This window comes from Lolium rigidum, unplaced genomic scaffold (genome assembly GCF_022539505.1).
Source record: "Lolium rigidum isolate FL_2022 unplaced genomic scaffold, APGP_CSIRO_Lrig_0.1 contig_49209_1, whole genome shotgun sequence".
Classification (NCBI taxonomy): Eukaryota; Viridiplantae; Streptophyta; class Magnoliopsida; order Poales; family Poaceae; genus Lolium; species Lolium rigidum.
The window spans coordinates 9,437-24,699 of record NW_025900755.1 but is presented as its reverse complement, the minus strand read 5'-3'; the positions used below and the strand labels follow the sequence as shown (position 1 = coordinate 24,699).

Genomic DNA, 15,263 nt, shown 5'->3' with positions numbered 1-15,263 from the left:
CATCAACCTGAAGCCCAACAAAACAAAACGTATCAGGCCAGTAGTTAATCGATCGATCGGGATCCATTCAAAGGAAAAGAACTAATCGATCGGGATTTAGCTAGAAGCGAGAAATCAGGTCGACTGAGAATTATTAATTCTCAGTCGCCTGTGACCTAGGCGCGCCCAAAAGACTAAACTGGTTCCTTATTCTGCTCAGCCATACGTCAAACCCTTTCGTCGTCATCGTCGTACTTCCGTTCGTCCGCACCTGGGCCGCTTCCGCCCAATCGCCTACCTGGGCCGCTTCAGCATGGGCCATAAACTAATCGCTTCGTTGCCACCTATTTTGCAGTTCAATCCTGTAGCTCAACCAAGCGCATCGCGTAGCCCTGAAGTGGCGACACAGACCTAAGCGGCGGCGGCAGCCGAGGGCCTCCAGCGGTGACAGTAGCCGAGGGCCTCGCGCGACGGCATAGAGAAGATCATCGTTGGACGGCGCTCCCACCGGTGGTCGTCCGTGAGACCACCATCGCCGCCATGACCCTTTCGCGTTGCCGGCCCTAATCTGAAGCGTCGTCCTCCCCGAGATCCTGCTGGTGGTCGCCTATGGGAGTTGATGTTGCCGACGTTCTCCACAAGGTATTGCTCTGACATACCTCAAGTCCAGCGGCCGGCATGACATGATTCATGGCCTCCGTCAAGCGATCTATCCACTCCCTGATCTGGGCAGGGAGACCACGGATCTGACCTGCTCTCTAGGTTTCTTTTCTTTTATTGTTTGGATGTATTTTCCGTATGGGTGACACGGATCTGAGTCTTGGGTTTTCTTGTTCTTGTACGGAGGAGATCTGGGCAGGGAAACCACGGATCCGACCTGCTCTCTAGGTTTCTTGTATGGATCTGAGCTTTGGGTTTTCTTGTTCTTGTTATTGTCTTTCGAGATCAAGAGGGAGAACTCGTCGAACCAGCAGTGACCTTCACGAAGCACCGGGCCGGGTCCCGAAGAAGACCCGCGAGATGCGCATGCTCTGTGACGGTGTGGTCGGCCGCGTCATCTTCTCAAGCTCTATGATTTATGGACTCCCAAGACAGTGTAAGTTCTCCACACTATCTTTTATGTTTCTAGGGCCCTGTTTTCTTTGGAACTGATCGCAAATATGCAAACTGTGGCTCGCTTCTAGGATGCCAAGGATCCTGGAGAAGTGCCAGACCAACTCCCGGAAGATATTGCGTGATGAGAAGCACAAGCTTCTTGTCTAATCTACTTCAGTAATCAAATAAACATATTCAGAGTTTGCAAACCCCAGAAATGTTTTTAGATTAATTGTGTAGTGATCAACATGTTGCTGAAGGAGACAACAAACAAACAGATAGAGCTCAGGCCGGAGGACCCGCAGATGTCGGAGTTTACTCGGAAAATCACGGAGTTTACTCGGAAAATCACGGATTTCACAAGGCTTAATGGGAAGAAGCACTACTCAGATGTATTTGTTGCTGGTGGGTACAAATGGTGAGCCCTTGGCCTCTACACTTATCATACTAGCTGCAGCTGCACGATGTTTTTAGAATATTTTATCTTTGTAACATCCATGGCTTTGATGCAGACTTGGTCAACCTCCCATATGGTTGGAGCCGATCTGCTCAATTTAGCTTGCGTGAAAGGTTCTCCAACATGACAGTGTTTGACAACAGCTACAAGCACGACAGGCCACTAACGATGCGCATCGGTGCAGGCAAGGTGCGAAGCATGCATTCACTCACTGCAAAATACAATGAGTTGCATCAAAATACAATGACCGTTGGCCTGAATGTGATGTGTTTGTTCGACAGTGATTGCAATTGGGAAGCACAAGCTGATGATCCGACTTTGGCATACAGACTTGAACAAGCGGATCGCTTCTCGGGTAACAAAAAATCAAGCTTTTCTTCACTTCTTGAAATTAGAGACCAGAGCATTTAAAGACGTGCATATGATCCCATTTGGACTTGACTTACACCAACCATATATATTTAAGACGTTTCTTCACTAAGAAATTCAACCATGTATATTCAGACTAGATCAACTGTAAACGGTATGGTGAGCTGCGCATGAATTCTGATTGTGCACCTATCTTAACAGCAAACTACAACATTCCTGGAACTCCATGATCCTATACAACATCCTTCTTGTTGGTGTTAACAAGTGAGAGTGTCCGATGGCAGTGAACATACAAGCCTTGAACATAGGTCCAATAGAAGTTGGTATCATTTTCTTTGCGTATATACAGATGGAACCTTTTCTATTCAGCACTCGCTATAGTTGTTGCAGTTCTTGTTTGCTCTGGCAGTTTTTGGAACTACTGACAGAGGAAGAGAATGATCCATTGAAGATTCATTCAAGGTGTAGTTAAGTTTATTTTCTTGATTCTGGTTGCTTCTTAGTTTCAGGGTCATGTTTAGCAAGGAGAAGATCGCCAAGATGAAGAAAGGCGTGATCAACATGAAGAAAGCTCGTCGAGCGATCATGGATTCCTAGGCAGTGGTAGAAGCTTGAAAAAACTGGCCATGTCGCCAGTTTCTCTCCTTTTATTTTTGTATGTACTTCATTTGTAACTTGAGGGATCAAGATAGTTTGGTTAAGCTTTATAATAGAGATCAAAATTTAGGCTGTAGGAAGGTCTCGAGTAAAATATGTGAGTGAGGCGTGATAGAAAAATATTGCTCTGATCCAAGTCGCTCATGGCATGTATAGGGAGATGATTTTGTTGTGCCTGGAAGGATAGATATAGATATTTAAATTCAAACTTTCGTTTAGGGATTGTTTTCTCTTTTTTGATTAATTCATAGAATGTGTCATCTTTTTTATGTATTCAGTATTGATTGAACAAAGGAAATCTTACTGTTAATATATAATCCGTAATTTATGAGGGCACAATTAATTTCTTGCTGTGTTTTACAAGTAGGGGAGGAACATCTTAATGAAATTTTGCGTGAGCAATCCAGAAACTTATCCTTCCTATGATGGTACTACTAATACGGAAAAAAGGCAACCATTACCTGTAGCCTGAATGGCTTGACTCCAAGGATAACAAGACGCTCAAAGAGAGATTGTGCTAATCTTGCTCGTGCTGCCTTTTTGCACATGATGACTGGACCCAATTGGCAATGATCTCCAACAAGAACAACCTAAATGGATAATGTATGAGTAGAGATAATCAAGTTAACCTAAATGAACTCGTTAATTTTTTTTACCTGCTTGACACCAATAACCAACGGAATAAGACATTTGGGCTCTGTTGCATGTGTAGACTCATCGATAAAAACCTGTAATTAACCATTTAAACCACTTCAGAATATAATAAATAACAAATACGAGCACCAAACTAAATAATGCAAGAAGTAGATAAATCAGTACCTGGTGATAACGGAAGTTCGACAAACGAGGGTCTCCAGCACCAACACAAATGCAGAAAATCACATCAGCACTTTGAAATATCCCCCTTTCAGTGACTCGTTTTAGTGCCTTGTACGTTTTCTCATCACTGCTCGACAAATCATAGTTAGGAATTGTATAGTTTAGAATGTATGATTAACAGTGAATAGGATCACTGCAGGCAGTAGATGAGCAAGATAAGAGATTTATGTGTGGCCAAATACAGAAGACATGATGAGTGATGGGATTTCAACATCTAAGCTTTTCGATTCTAGCTCTAAACAAGACAAACAGATAAGACTAAGATTTTATCATTAGATTTACTCTACAAAAAGAGATGCAAAGAATTCAACCTCAAGTCTTTCCGCGAGTCTACATCACAAATTATAACATCCTAGAGCCCTATGCTCCAGATAGAATTTATTGAGGGATCAAGATCTATTCTGTGTAAATACAAACAACATTGTGGCACTGATGTGAAATATTTTAACATTCTTTAAAAGGTGGAGTGGGTGGCTACTGTTAGACCTTCAACTGATACTTCAGTGCAACAATCAAAACTTTGTAAAAATAAGCAGCTTGAAAGAAGGAGCACAGCACAAGAAAAATAAGCAAAGGTTCCTAGAAAACTTAGCAGGTCAAAATTACCTTTTCAAGCTGAGTTCCGATTTCTTCAACAGTTTGCCTCACTTCTTTATGCATCGCATCAAACATCACATTGGAATCATCATCTTCAATTGGCTGCTCCGGTGATAACATAAAAAAATGTGCTAAATTTTAGCTCTTTTAAAATGTACTCGTGGGAATTTGAAAGAGTGTAGTGAAATCAACCTTCTCCTGGTCATACACAGCCCGAGCTCCACTGTGAGTTCTTCTATCATATGAGTGAGCATCCCTGGAGTCATCGTCAGTTATTGAAGAATGGCTCTGCGAAAATCAACATAGAGATATTCAGTATTGAGCTTTAACCACATAAAAATGCAAATAAATTCAGCCTGTAACACATGGCAGTGTCAAACTTTATTATGCATCAAGCAACAAACAAAACAAATAGAACAATTGCACAGTTAAAAGGCACGTTGGCGATAACAAAGAAGAATAAACAACTTGTTTTGAACTCATGCGCAGATAACATCAGCATGTACTTAAATTCAAGCTATAGATAGCAATGCCGTGCAAAAGACCGAAAAGATTGCCTATATACAGTGATAAAATTTATCTACGTGTAAAGGAGCCAAGGATTAAACAGAGTGAACTCACGGTGACTTCGGAGTACACTTTTAACCGGCAAGACCTGAACACACATGACACAATCACGAATATCAGATCAACACCAAAACATAGTTTGGTTAAACTATTTTAAAACTTCCTCCATATTTATAGCGTCAAGTGAGCTCAGTATGTCTTTTGCATAACGTCAAGACAACACATAACCAAAACCCGTGACAGCGTGTTTGGTTGGGGGCAATAGGAATTAGGGAATGTGAATTAAAGGGTAAGAGACTTAAAATCTACCGTTTGGTTGGAGGACATGGGAGTTGATTAGGTATGGGGATAGGGAATTAAGGGAGCTAACTCCCACGAATCTCTTCCCTGGGGGGTGCTTGGGAATTCTGTTGGGGAGAGGGAATTGAACTAAAACTACATCGTTCGTTTGTTGTGCAGTTCGATCATAAACTGTTGTTATAATTCACCCTACTGAAGCACAATACATCTAGACCTCTAATACAACAAAAAAAATTACCAACTAAATAGTTGAATTAGCGCAGAACGAAATTACAAACATTGCATGGTGTAGTTGTTACATAACGTACGGCTGAACAGCTGAGTCAATCAGCATTTTGAGCATTCCAGTTTCAATGTGAACATATCAAGTGTGGTAACAACACAAATTGAAGCTGTATAAACATTCCGGGACCAATAAGGGGGGTCTTTTTCAACTCGATCTGGCGAAGCGCAGAGCACTCGATGCAGGTCTTGATCTCACGGAAGGACTGCATGATGGGCGCCATGGTCTGCTCGAGGCTGTTCTGCTGGTCGTCCCTCAGGTCGAGCTTACACCCCACCACGATCACGGGCGCCTTCAGCTGAAACATTGAAGAACACAAATCATAAGCACGGGCAACCTACCTAATAACGAATCGTGACTGAACCCAGACCTGCAATGACACATAACTAAGAAATAGAGCGCAAGAATATTGATTACCTGGATGCGCCTGAGCTCCGGGAGCGAGCAGGTGCTGAGCCTCTCGAGCGTGGAGAGCCTGACGCATGCGTAGGTGAGCACCACGGCGTCCGCCGCCTGGCACTCGGCGATCAGCTTCGGCTTCTGCTCTGGGCTTCGATGCGGACAAGAAGGGAGTCATTCACACACCAGCGCAGGCAGGCGCCAGATGAAATTTTCCCCTTTCAGTTAAGGGGAAAGCAGTACCTTGTCAGTGAAGGTCTCTTTGCTGAAGGTAAGAACGTCGAGGCCGAATCGCGGGGCCAGAATCGGAGTTCCCGAAGTCCACCATGAAGATGTGGATAGAGAGGCGTGCGCGAGCACGAACAGCCAGATCCTTCCGCTGTGCTGCCATCTAATGCCACTCCGCCTCTGTTCGCCGCAAGCGCTCGGTCGCACGGAGAAGAGCGGGTCCGTGTGTGGCAGCCGTGGGAATTGCAAGGTCGTCGAGGCCAGTCGTGGGGAGAGAGGGGAGTGGACATGCCGCCGGCGGTGGGGAGAGATGGTCGGCGTCGGCGAGAGTATAGAAGATGGTGGAAGAATGGGGAACAGAGAGAGTGGACGAGTGACCCGCAAAAAAAAAGTAGACGAGAGTGAAACAGTCAGTGAAGTTTTTTTTAGGGGTCCCTTCAACTCGCTGCGTCACAGATGGGCTTTAATGGCTGGGCCCGTTTGGCCTGCTCATGCGCGGCGAGCTGGGTCGGTCGTTCCCTAATTTTTTTCTTGCTTTGCCTTGGGTTCTTTTATTACTTTCCTTTCTTATGAGATATAATACTTTTTTTGAAAGCTTGGGATATAATAGTTGAAATTGAGATCACGCGAGAGAGAGATCCCTCGACGCGCCGCAACCACTATTTTGACTCCTTTTATGTAACTATGAACGAAACTTTCTCGATTCCAATGCAACTTATCCTTTTGAACATGGCAAATCGGTATGAGGTTTAAGTGATCACTTTACGGTATTCTTTAAGCTTTCTTGGTCACCGGACATAGTGAGAACTAGAAGGCTCAAATCAAAGAGAGAAGGTGTCAGGGACGCAGCGATCTCGACGGCGACGCGGTGGCTTCCCCTCCATCGTCGGCTCTTCCTTCCACCATCAACTTTGATCACCCTCGTATGCCCCTTATAGACCTATACTTCCATTCACATTCTTGAATATAGGGTTCTTGATTTTAGTCTCACTATTCCAGTATGAATCATGAAATCTACAGAAATTCACATGAGCTATAGAAATTCACAGTATGAATCGGTTCAGAGATTTTCTCTCGGCATACCTCCATCTTATGGCTATGTATTAAGTTCTTCTATGATGCATTCGGTCCTCTTTTTTATTGTATACTTTGCTACTCTATGAACCCACGTAGAAATCCACTATTATTCATTTGAATTTTTATATGTGAGTTGTTAATTATATATGTGCATTCAGAAATAAAATGTGTTTTCCCGTGGCAACGCACGGGCATTTGTACTAGTAAACACTGATTACAGAACGAATCAACCGTTCACCACGATCTCCTCCTACCCCTGCTCCCGCAGGATTCTTCTCAACGCCGCCTGCAATCCTCGCGCCGTCACTTCTTTGTCGCCGCCGCAGTCCTCTGTCCACCGCAGTCCTCTAATCGCCGTCGCCGCTGCTGCCTCAACGCTGGGAAATCGAGGACGCCCTCCACACCGACGCCTTCCACGACCCAGATCCGAGGCCGCCCTCCACACCGACGCCTTCCACGACCCAGATTCGAGGCGCCCTGTACAAATCGAGGCCGAACTGCAGGCCGGGTAATTGACGCCGAACTACCGGCCGGGGAAATATGGGCAAACTGCACGCCGAGCCCGGAGAATCGAGGCCGCCCTCCACACGACGACACCACAACTGGTCTGGTCGCCTTCCACAACTTTCTTCAGGTTTTTTAGGTTTGGCGTCTTCAATTTCAACAGACACTTTTATACAGAAGGGTTCTAATACACGGCATGGGAATGCGGCGTCCATCAAAATTCTCTGTCCATGCGGTGTGTCATTTAGTTAATCAGATGACACCAGGTGCGGTGTCTATGCATTGGAGCACAAGCGGTGGCAGATTGATTCCTATTGCTTGGCGTTTTTTCCTAGAGATGCTATTATTGACATATGATCTCACGCGGTAAAAAAAGTCAAATCAAACATGCGGTTCTCGTTGGTTTTTGCCATAGTTTGGCTCTCAGTGTTGTTATTTACATATGTTCGTGTTATGCAGCAAGCTTGATGGTTCTGTGATCCAGTTATGAGATAGGAGCTTTCCCACATAATATACCTTGACGGTTTGTAACTTTTCTTTACCTACATGAAATTCAGTTTTGTTTTTTATACGGTCTTTTTAATTTGTCTTCTGTGGAGATATTGTTCCATCAATGAAAATATTTTTCTTCTTAATTTCTTATCATTTTTTCGACTTCTTGAAGAAGAGTGTGTAGATTATTCCCACATCGGTTGGAGGCCATTAATCGGCCATGGTAAGTTGGAGAAGTGCTTTATAGTTGAAGGTATGTTGGTCAGTCCATCAGATGCAGGGTTCCTCATCTTCATGTTGTGTTAACATAGCTTGAAGGTGGATTAATTGTGGACTGAATTATCGATGGCTTGTTGCTTTTGTGCTGCGGTCGAGGTCTTTTATGAAAGTGTAGCAGAGGAAGCTTAAGTTTTACAAGAATTGTCATGTGTTGAAAATAAAAATTTATCTGGATTTTGGATTGAAGTAAGATAAGCTAAGTAATATGAGCAATGATGTTAAGAAAATCCATATGATGGTTGTATACTTGTATTAACTCTCATTAGTGTTAGTACGTATAGTTGCGGTTTGGAGAAGGTTCCCACAGAATATTAGTACTTTGAGAAACATGTCCGTACTCTGGATCTTACTATTGTTTGCACTTCGTTTGTGTGTTGTGAAATTCATGGTGGCATTTAAAAGTAATTTGTATAAGTGTGGCTTGTAGCTTTTACTCGAGGCTAATATGGAGGATCGCTTCTGTTAGTAATACCTCCTGTGTGAAATAATTTATCCTGGATGAACAGATAGTAAATTTCACATGTACCAAACGTCTTATGTCATTTATGCGAAGTATCTTGTAATGATGGTAGGGCCATACACCTTTTATTTGTGGAAATCATATTATGCATCTATTTGTCCTTAAAATGATTTGGAGCCCTTTGAATATTCTTCCTTGTGTACTTCTAGACATCTTTGCTAACATAGTTTTAGAGAGTAAAGTTGTTGTGTAGTGAGAACTGCTACGGTCCAGGTTAGACATGTGCTTAAAAATCCATTCTTCCAGCTAGGGAAAGAAGAATCTAGACATAAATGTTACTGTGTAGTCAGAATTACTACTGCCCCGTTTAGACATTTGCTAGAAAATCAAGGCACTAGCTTCCAGGTTGCATCAACAATATATCAAACAATTTTGTAGGGATTGCTAGAAATCAGTTCAGACATCCACATTATGAAGTCTAGCATCTCAAGGCTCTTTTACATAATTTTGAGTGCGCAAATGATGTTTTCTCGCCTATTGCAGGTTCCAAGATTCTGACTCGCTGCAGGACTATTTTGTTTTCTCACAATCTGGATCAGTTGGTTCTGAAAAATCGAAGGAAGCAGCATGGCAAGCTGATGTGGAGACTCTCAAATCCATCTTCACTGACTCTCTTTGTTCATCAACATAGCGGAGCATCTTTGTTCATTCCATACTGAATTTGCTAGGGAACCATGTTTGCATGAAAAATAAGGAATTGTTATGTGACCTTTCCTTTTGGGTAGTTTTTAGGTATTTCGAGCAACACAAGTTGTAGACTAATTTGTTGTTGCCTCAGTGAGTAGACTGACGATGAAAGGGAGCCACCACATCACTGACAATATACTTACTTCAAGGCGCTCAAAAGGTGTACATTGGTGTCTTTGTAGTTGATTACCGATGGACGTATTACTACATATAGGCCTCATGGCTATCTTCGACTTTTCCGAATGATGAGCATTGTCCATCAGATTTTTTCTCCTGTATTTCTATGCATGATACCTGATGTGGTTGATTGCTTGAACGTAGGATTTGAAGCTATGCATTGATTAAAAGAATCTACCCAGTGTTATAATTTTTTAATTATATTTCAGATCAAAATTCTGAAGTAGGATTAAATTGCTTTGTACCTGACCACTTGCTCTACCTCTGAACATATGCATGCTAAACTTTGGAGAACCTACACCTTCGAGTGAGGATCTGCATGTCGAGCTATGCCAATAGTTCTTTGTTACTTCTATTTCCCTAAGGACTATACTGATCAGGGTATTCACTTAAACAGTCTTGGGTGTGGTTAAGCACCTTATGATTTAGTTGTAGGTTCATCAGCAGTGCAAGTGTGAAAATAAAATGTTGTTATTATACTTTAGACAAAATTGCAATTTTATCAGCCCAAGCTTGGGGGCTCCTATGCTGCTTCGTCCTAGCGGTCAACCTCCCCGAACACTCATGGCATGGTATGCAACACTTATTTGATGACAGAAGTAGTACACACGGATCATGGAATAGGGTGTGCTGCTTCATGAGGGGTTTGCATTTGCATGTGGAACTGTGTTAATCGTTTGTGGTTTTATTTTCTTATAATTAATCTAGATATTTTTCCTTTGAAGTTACAGATTACCTTAATAAGTGTAGGGCATATTATTATATCGGTGTGACTATTTTATTATTATTTTGATGTCGTCGATTTTCTTATAATATTAAACGTGCGTGGCACGTGCACATTTACTAGTTTTCTTTAGGAACACAAATATGAGAAGCAAAGGCTCTATAGCAATCGACCATAATTTGAGGATCAAGACCATATTTAGCACTAAGCTCTTGAAAATCAGCAGTTTCAGTGAAAGACTTAATGCATTCATATTCATAGTTTATACCTGGTTCTTTACCTTTGTCGTTCTCCCAATCTTCAGTGTTCTCCTGAATCCGATCAAGAAGGTCCCATCTAGCTTCAACCTCCTTGCTTGTGAAAGATCCCTCCAAACAGGCATCTAGATAGTCCTTGTGATGTCCTGAAAGCCTTGCATAAAAATTATTAATAATAACATTACGGGGGAGCTCAAGAATGAGACATTTGAGCATTAGTGACTTCAATCTCCCCCATGCTTGGGAAATACTCTCTCCATCATGAGGATAAAAGTTATAAATGTAATTCCTATCAACATGCACTTCATGAGGAGGATAAAATTTAGAATAAAAGAGAGGTAAAATTTCCTCCCAACCAATAGATCGACCATTCTTCAGCATCTTATACCATTCTGCGACTCTGCCCTTCAGAGATATAGAGAATAGCTTCCTCTTAACTTGGTCATTTGAAATACCTGCATTCTCGAACAACTCGCATAATTCATGTATAAAGAGTAAATGATCACTAGGATGGACAGTCCCATCTCCAAAATAGCAATTGTTCATAGCAAGTTCAACAATTTTCATAGGTATCTTGAAAGGAATACTTTCAGCAGGTGGATTTAAAATATCACAAGCATCATTAGAGTTATCGCATATGGGAGATAAAGTATTATCAGAGCAAATTTTCTCCCCTAAAGATGGGAAGCTAAAAAGATCATAAGAACTAGCTTCCCCAAGCTTAGACTTTTCCAAAGCATTAGCCGTAATTGCATTCATACTAATAACATTGCTACTATCATGCAGATAAGGTTCCATAGGATTTTTAATTTTCTCATCAAACCATTCATGTCTTAGCTCAGGAAAGAGATTAAAAAGCTCACTAATTTTTTTGTTGTTTTCCATTATGCCTAACTAGCGAAAAATAAAAACAAGAAACAAAAAGATGCAATTGCAGGATCTAAAGGAAACAGCTTCGAGCACTCACACACCGGCAACAGTGCTAGGAAATAGCTTAGTAGTCGGAGGATGTGAATACCTTTTACCTTACCTCCCCAAGCAACGGCGCCGGAAAATAGCTTGATGTCTACGCACGCTTCTATTCCAATGAGACAGGTGTTGGGCCTCCAAGAGCAGAGGTTTGTAGAGCAGCATCAAGTTTCCCTTAAGTGAATCACCCAAGGTTTATCGAACTCAGGGAGGTAGAGGTCAAAGATATCCCTCTCAAGCAACCCTGCAATTAAGATACAAGAAGTCTCTTGTGTCCTCAACACACCTAATACACTTGTCAGATGTATAGGTGCACTAGTTCGGCGAAGAGATAGTGAAATACGAGTAATATGGATGATTGTAAGTAGTAATTGCAATCTGAAATAAAAATGGCAGCAAGCAAACATGTAACAGAACTTGTTGGAAACGGTGTTTCAATGCTTAGAAACAAGGCCTAGGGATCATACTTTCACTAGTGGACACTCTCAACAATGATCACATAACTCGAATAAATAAATGCTACTCTTAAACACTCTCTTGTTGGATAACAAACACCATTCATTGTGTAGGGCTACAAGAGCACCCTCAAGCCGGAGTAAACAAGCTCCACAACTTCATAAAGGAATCACACACGATGCGCACACTCGTCACCATCACACCGTGGAGAGTGAATCCGGAGTTCATATTAAAGTAACCTCTAGAGTGCATAATAGACAAGAGTAACATCTACATATTCAACTAGATTACAAAGCTCATGATCACATAAAGATCACACCATGGGAGAGAGAGATGAACCACATAGCTACCGGTAGAGCCCTCAGCCTCAGGGGAGAACTACTCCCTCCTCATCATGGGAGTCAGCAACGGCGATGAAGATGGCGGTGGTGTCGATGGAGATGACTCCGGGGCAATTCCCCGTCCCGGCGGCGTGCCGGAACAGAGATTCTGTCCCCCGAAACTTGTCTTCGAGATGGTGGCGGCTACGGAACTCTTCGTGGAATATCGTCGATTGTGTTAGGGTTTTCGCATCTGGGAGAATATATAGGCGGAAGGGCGGCCTCGGAGGAGCCAGGGGGTGGCCCCCCCATAGGCTGGCGCACCAGGGGGCCTGGCCGGGCCGCCCTGTGGTGTGGGCCCCCTGCTGGACGCCTCCGACTCTCCTTCGATGTTCTGGGTCCGTCTCGGTAAAATAGAAGGTTCGGCTTTTGTTTCGTCCAATTCCGAGAATATTTCCTGTGTAGGATTTCTGAAACCAAAAACAGCAGAAAACATGAACTGGCGCTTCGGCATCTTGTTAATAGGTTAGTACCGGAAAATGCATCAAAATGATATAAAGTGTATATAAAACATATGAGTATTGTCATAAAACTAGCATGGAACATAAGAAATTATAGATACGTTTGAGACGTATCAATCTCTCGGGTTCGATTCGCCGATCTCTTTGCGGGACTTCTACCGGAAGGTCATTTCTCGCAACCTCTATCGAGTTGGTGGTTCGGGCCAACGAGGATAACCGATTGTGTGTGTGCGTATGTTTGTATCGTGTTCTTCGCGTTCATCCACTTCCCCGCGAATCCCCCTCCGCAATCACACTCACCCGATTCAATTCGTGAGATCGGGCAACCCACACGGGCTCAGCCCGCATCATATGGTATCAGAGCAAAGGTTGCCACGGATTTGACCCTCCGATTCCACCAATTTCGCCCAAAAATTTCCCCAAAAATTTCTCCCCAAAAAATAGCTCGAATTTGGATCTATGGATTTGTTGTGTTGTTTGTGGTTTTGGTCCACAGATCTTGTGTTATTGGTGTTGATCTATCATCCCTCCAATTTTCACCGTCAAATTCCACCGTTTACCCCTCGAATCCGACGATTTTCGCCTCATTTTTCCGCCCGAGTTCGTGCTGTTCTTCGCCCAGATTTAGATCCAGATCCTGAAATTTTGGTATTTCCGGAACTTACAGTCCCAACCACCGGAACTTCCGGTCCCAGCCTCTGGAACTTCTGGCCATAACCACCGGAACATCCGGTCCAGCGGAACTTCCGCCCAACTTCCGGAAACAGCAGTTTGGCTCGCAGTAACCCCTGGGTACACGCTGTTTATTTCCGGAACTTGGCCGGAACTTGACCGGAACTTCCACCCGGACCACTTTTTGACCCAAATTTCAGCAACTTTTGACACCCAACTTTGACCCAACTTTTGACAACTTTCCGGAGCCGTTTGACCTCAAATTTTGACCACTTCGATCGCTCGTTTTGACCCAACTTTTCGGGCATTGACTTTTGTGTTCAGATTTCCTTGTGGAGTGCATTGGTTGTGTAATCCGCTTCCGCGCCTACATCAACACCGCGACGACACCTTTGGCACCCCGGATTCCGGCACAACTTCGACACCATCATCGACACCACCTCGATCATCGCAAGTTTATGTGCTTGACACCGCCTAATATCAACAGGTATAACTTGCCCCACCCCGTGTAGCCCCGTTTCTTTCTTTGTGTACCTATCCCATTGAGAGTGGCTTTCCGAGTGTTGCGAAGCATTGCACAAGTGTCACGACCGTGAGAGGGTGTGTGTGTGCGTTGTGTTGAGCAAAGCTCCGAAGCAAGCTCGGTGAGAAAGATACACAAAAGAAGAAAAGTGTGACATATACATAGAGAAAAAGAAAGCTTCTAAGCATAGAAAAAAAGTGAAAAAAAAGAAAAAGAAATAGAAATAGAAAAAGAGTGTGTGTCCACCGATACAAAGGAGTGCAAAGCTTGTACGCACTAAGAGAGAAAAGAGAAGAGTGGCATTTGTGAAAATCTAGTTGCTTCTCTCATATGCAACAAAGCTACGGTCTCTCTTGTGTTGGCGCGACACCGAGCTAATAGTCTTCGTTAGGACCATTTTGTTACTTGCTCACTTCCTTGGTCGCGCTAACCCCATTGTTCTTCCTTGTGTGTGTTTCCGTGTTTCCTTGAAATAGATCATCGCTTTTGACATTTGACTTTGGATCTTACCCACATTTGACAATAGACATTTTCTTTGGTTCTTTTCGTTTGCTATCCACTTCCTCACCTACCACCATATAGAGTTCTTAGCCTTTTGCGTGTGCTTTGAGTGTGTGTGTGAGTACATATCGGTTATTCTCTAACTTGAACCATTTTCTCGATTTTGTTGCTAGTTTTGACCTTTTGGTAGTTCTCCTTCCACCATATATACACCAATCCTAGAGACTAACATGTATAGTGAGGATGAGCCTACGGAGGACGACATGGATTACTATGAGGGTGATAGCTCCGCAAGCACCGTGGATATGGAGGACCATGTGGAGCTCGATACCGACAATGGCTCCGCAAGAGTTGGCGACATGACCAACATCGAGCATTTCTGCACCGACCATGGCTCGCCAAGCATGGACAACATGGAGGACCCACACCCTGAGCTCGATGATAACGCTTGAAGCACACGTCCGTTGGGAACCCCAAGAGGAAGGTGTGATGCGTACAACAGCAAGTTTTCCCTCAGTAAGAAACCAAGGTTATCGAACCAGTAGGAGATGAAGGCCACGTGAAGGTTGTTGGTGAAGGAGTGTAGTGCGGAGCAACACCGAGGATTCCGGCGCCAACGTGGAACCTGCACAACACAATCAAATAACTTTGCCCCAACTTAACAGAGTGAGGTTGTCAATCTCACCGACTTGTCTGTAAACAAAGGATTAAATATATGGTGTGGAGAATGATGTTTGTTTGCGAAGAACAACATAGAACAATGATTGCAATAGA

General features: G+C 43.3%; 1 long non-coding RNA gene across 1 annotated transcript; it reads left to right on the top strand.

Annotated features, from left to right (window-relative positions):
• The first annotated feature begins 464 nt into the window (after positions 1 to 464).
• On the top strand, positions 465 to 1,875 carry LOC124681617. The gene is made up of 4 exons (XR_006995960.1): positions 465 to 1,075; positions 1,164 to 1,492; positions 1,587 to 1,720; positions 1,813 to 1,875. It is a non-coding gene; the product is annotated as an uncharacterized LOC124681617 (long non-coding RNA).
• The last annotated feature ends 13,388 nt before the right edge of the window (positions 1,876 to 15,263 follow it).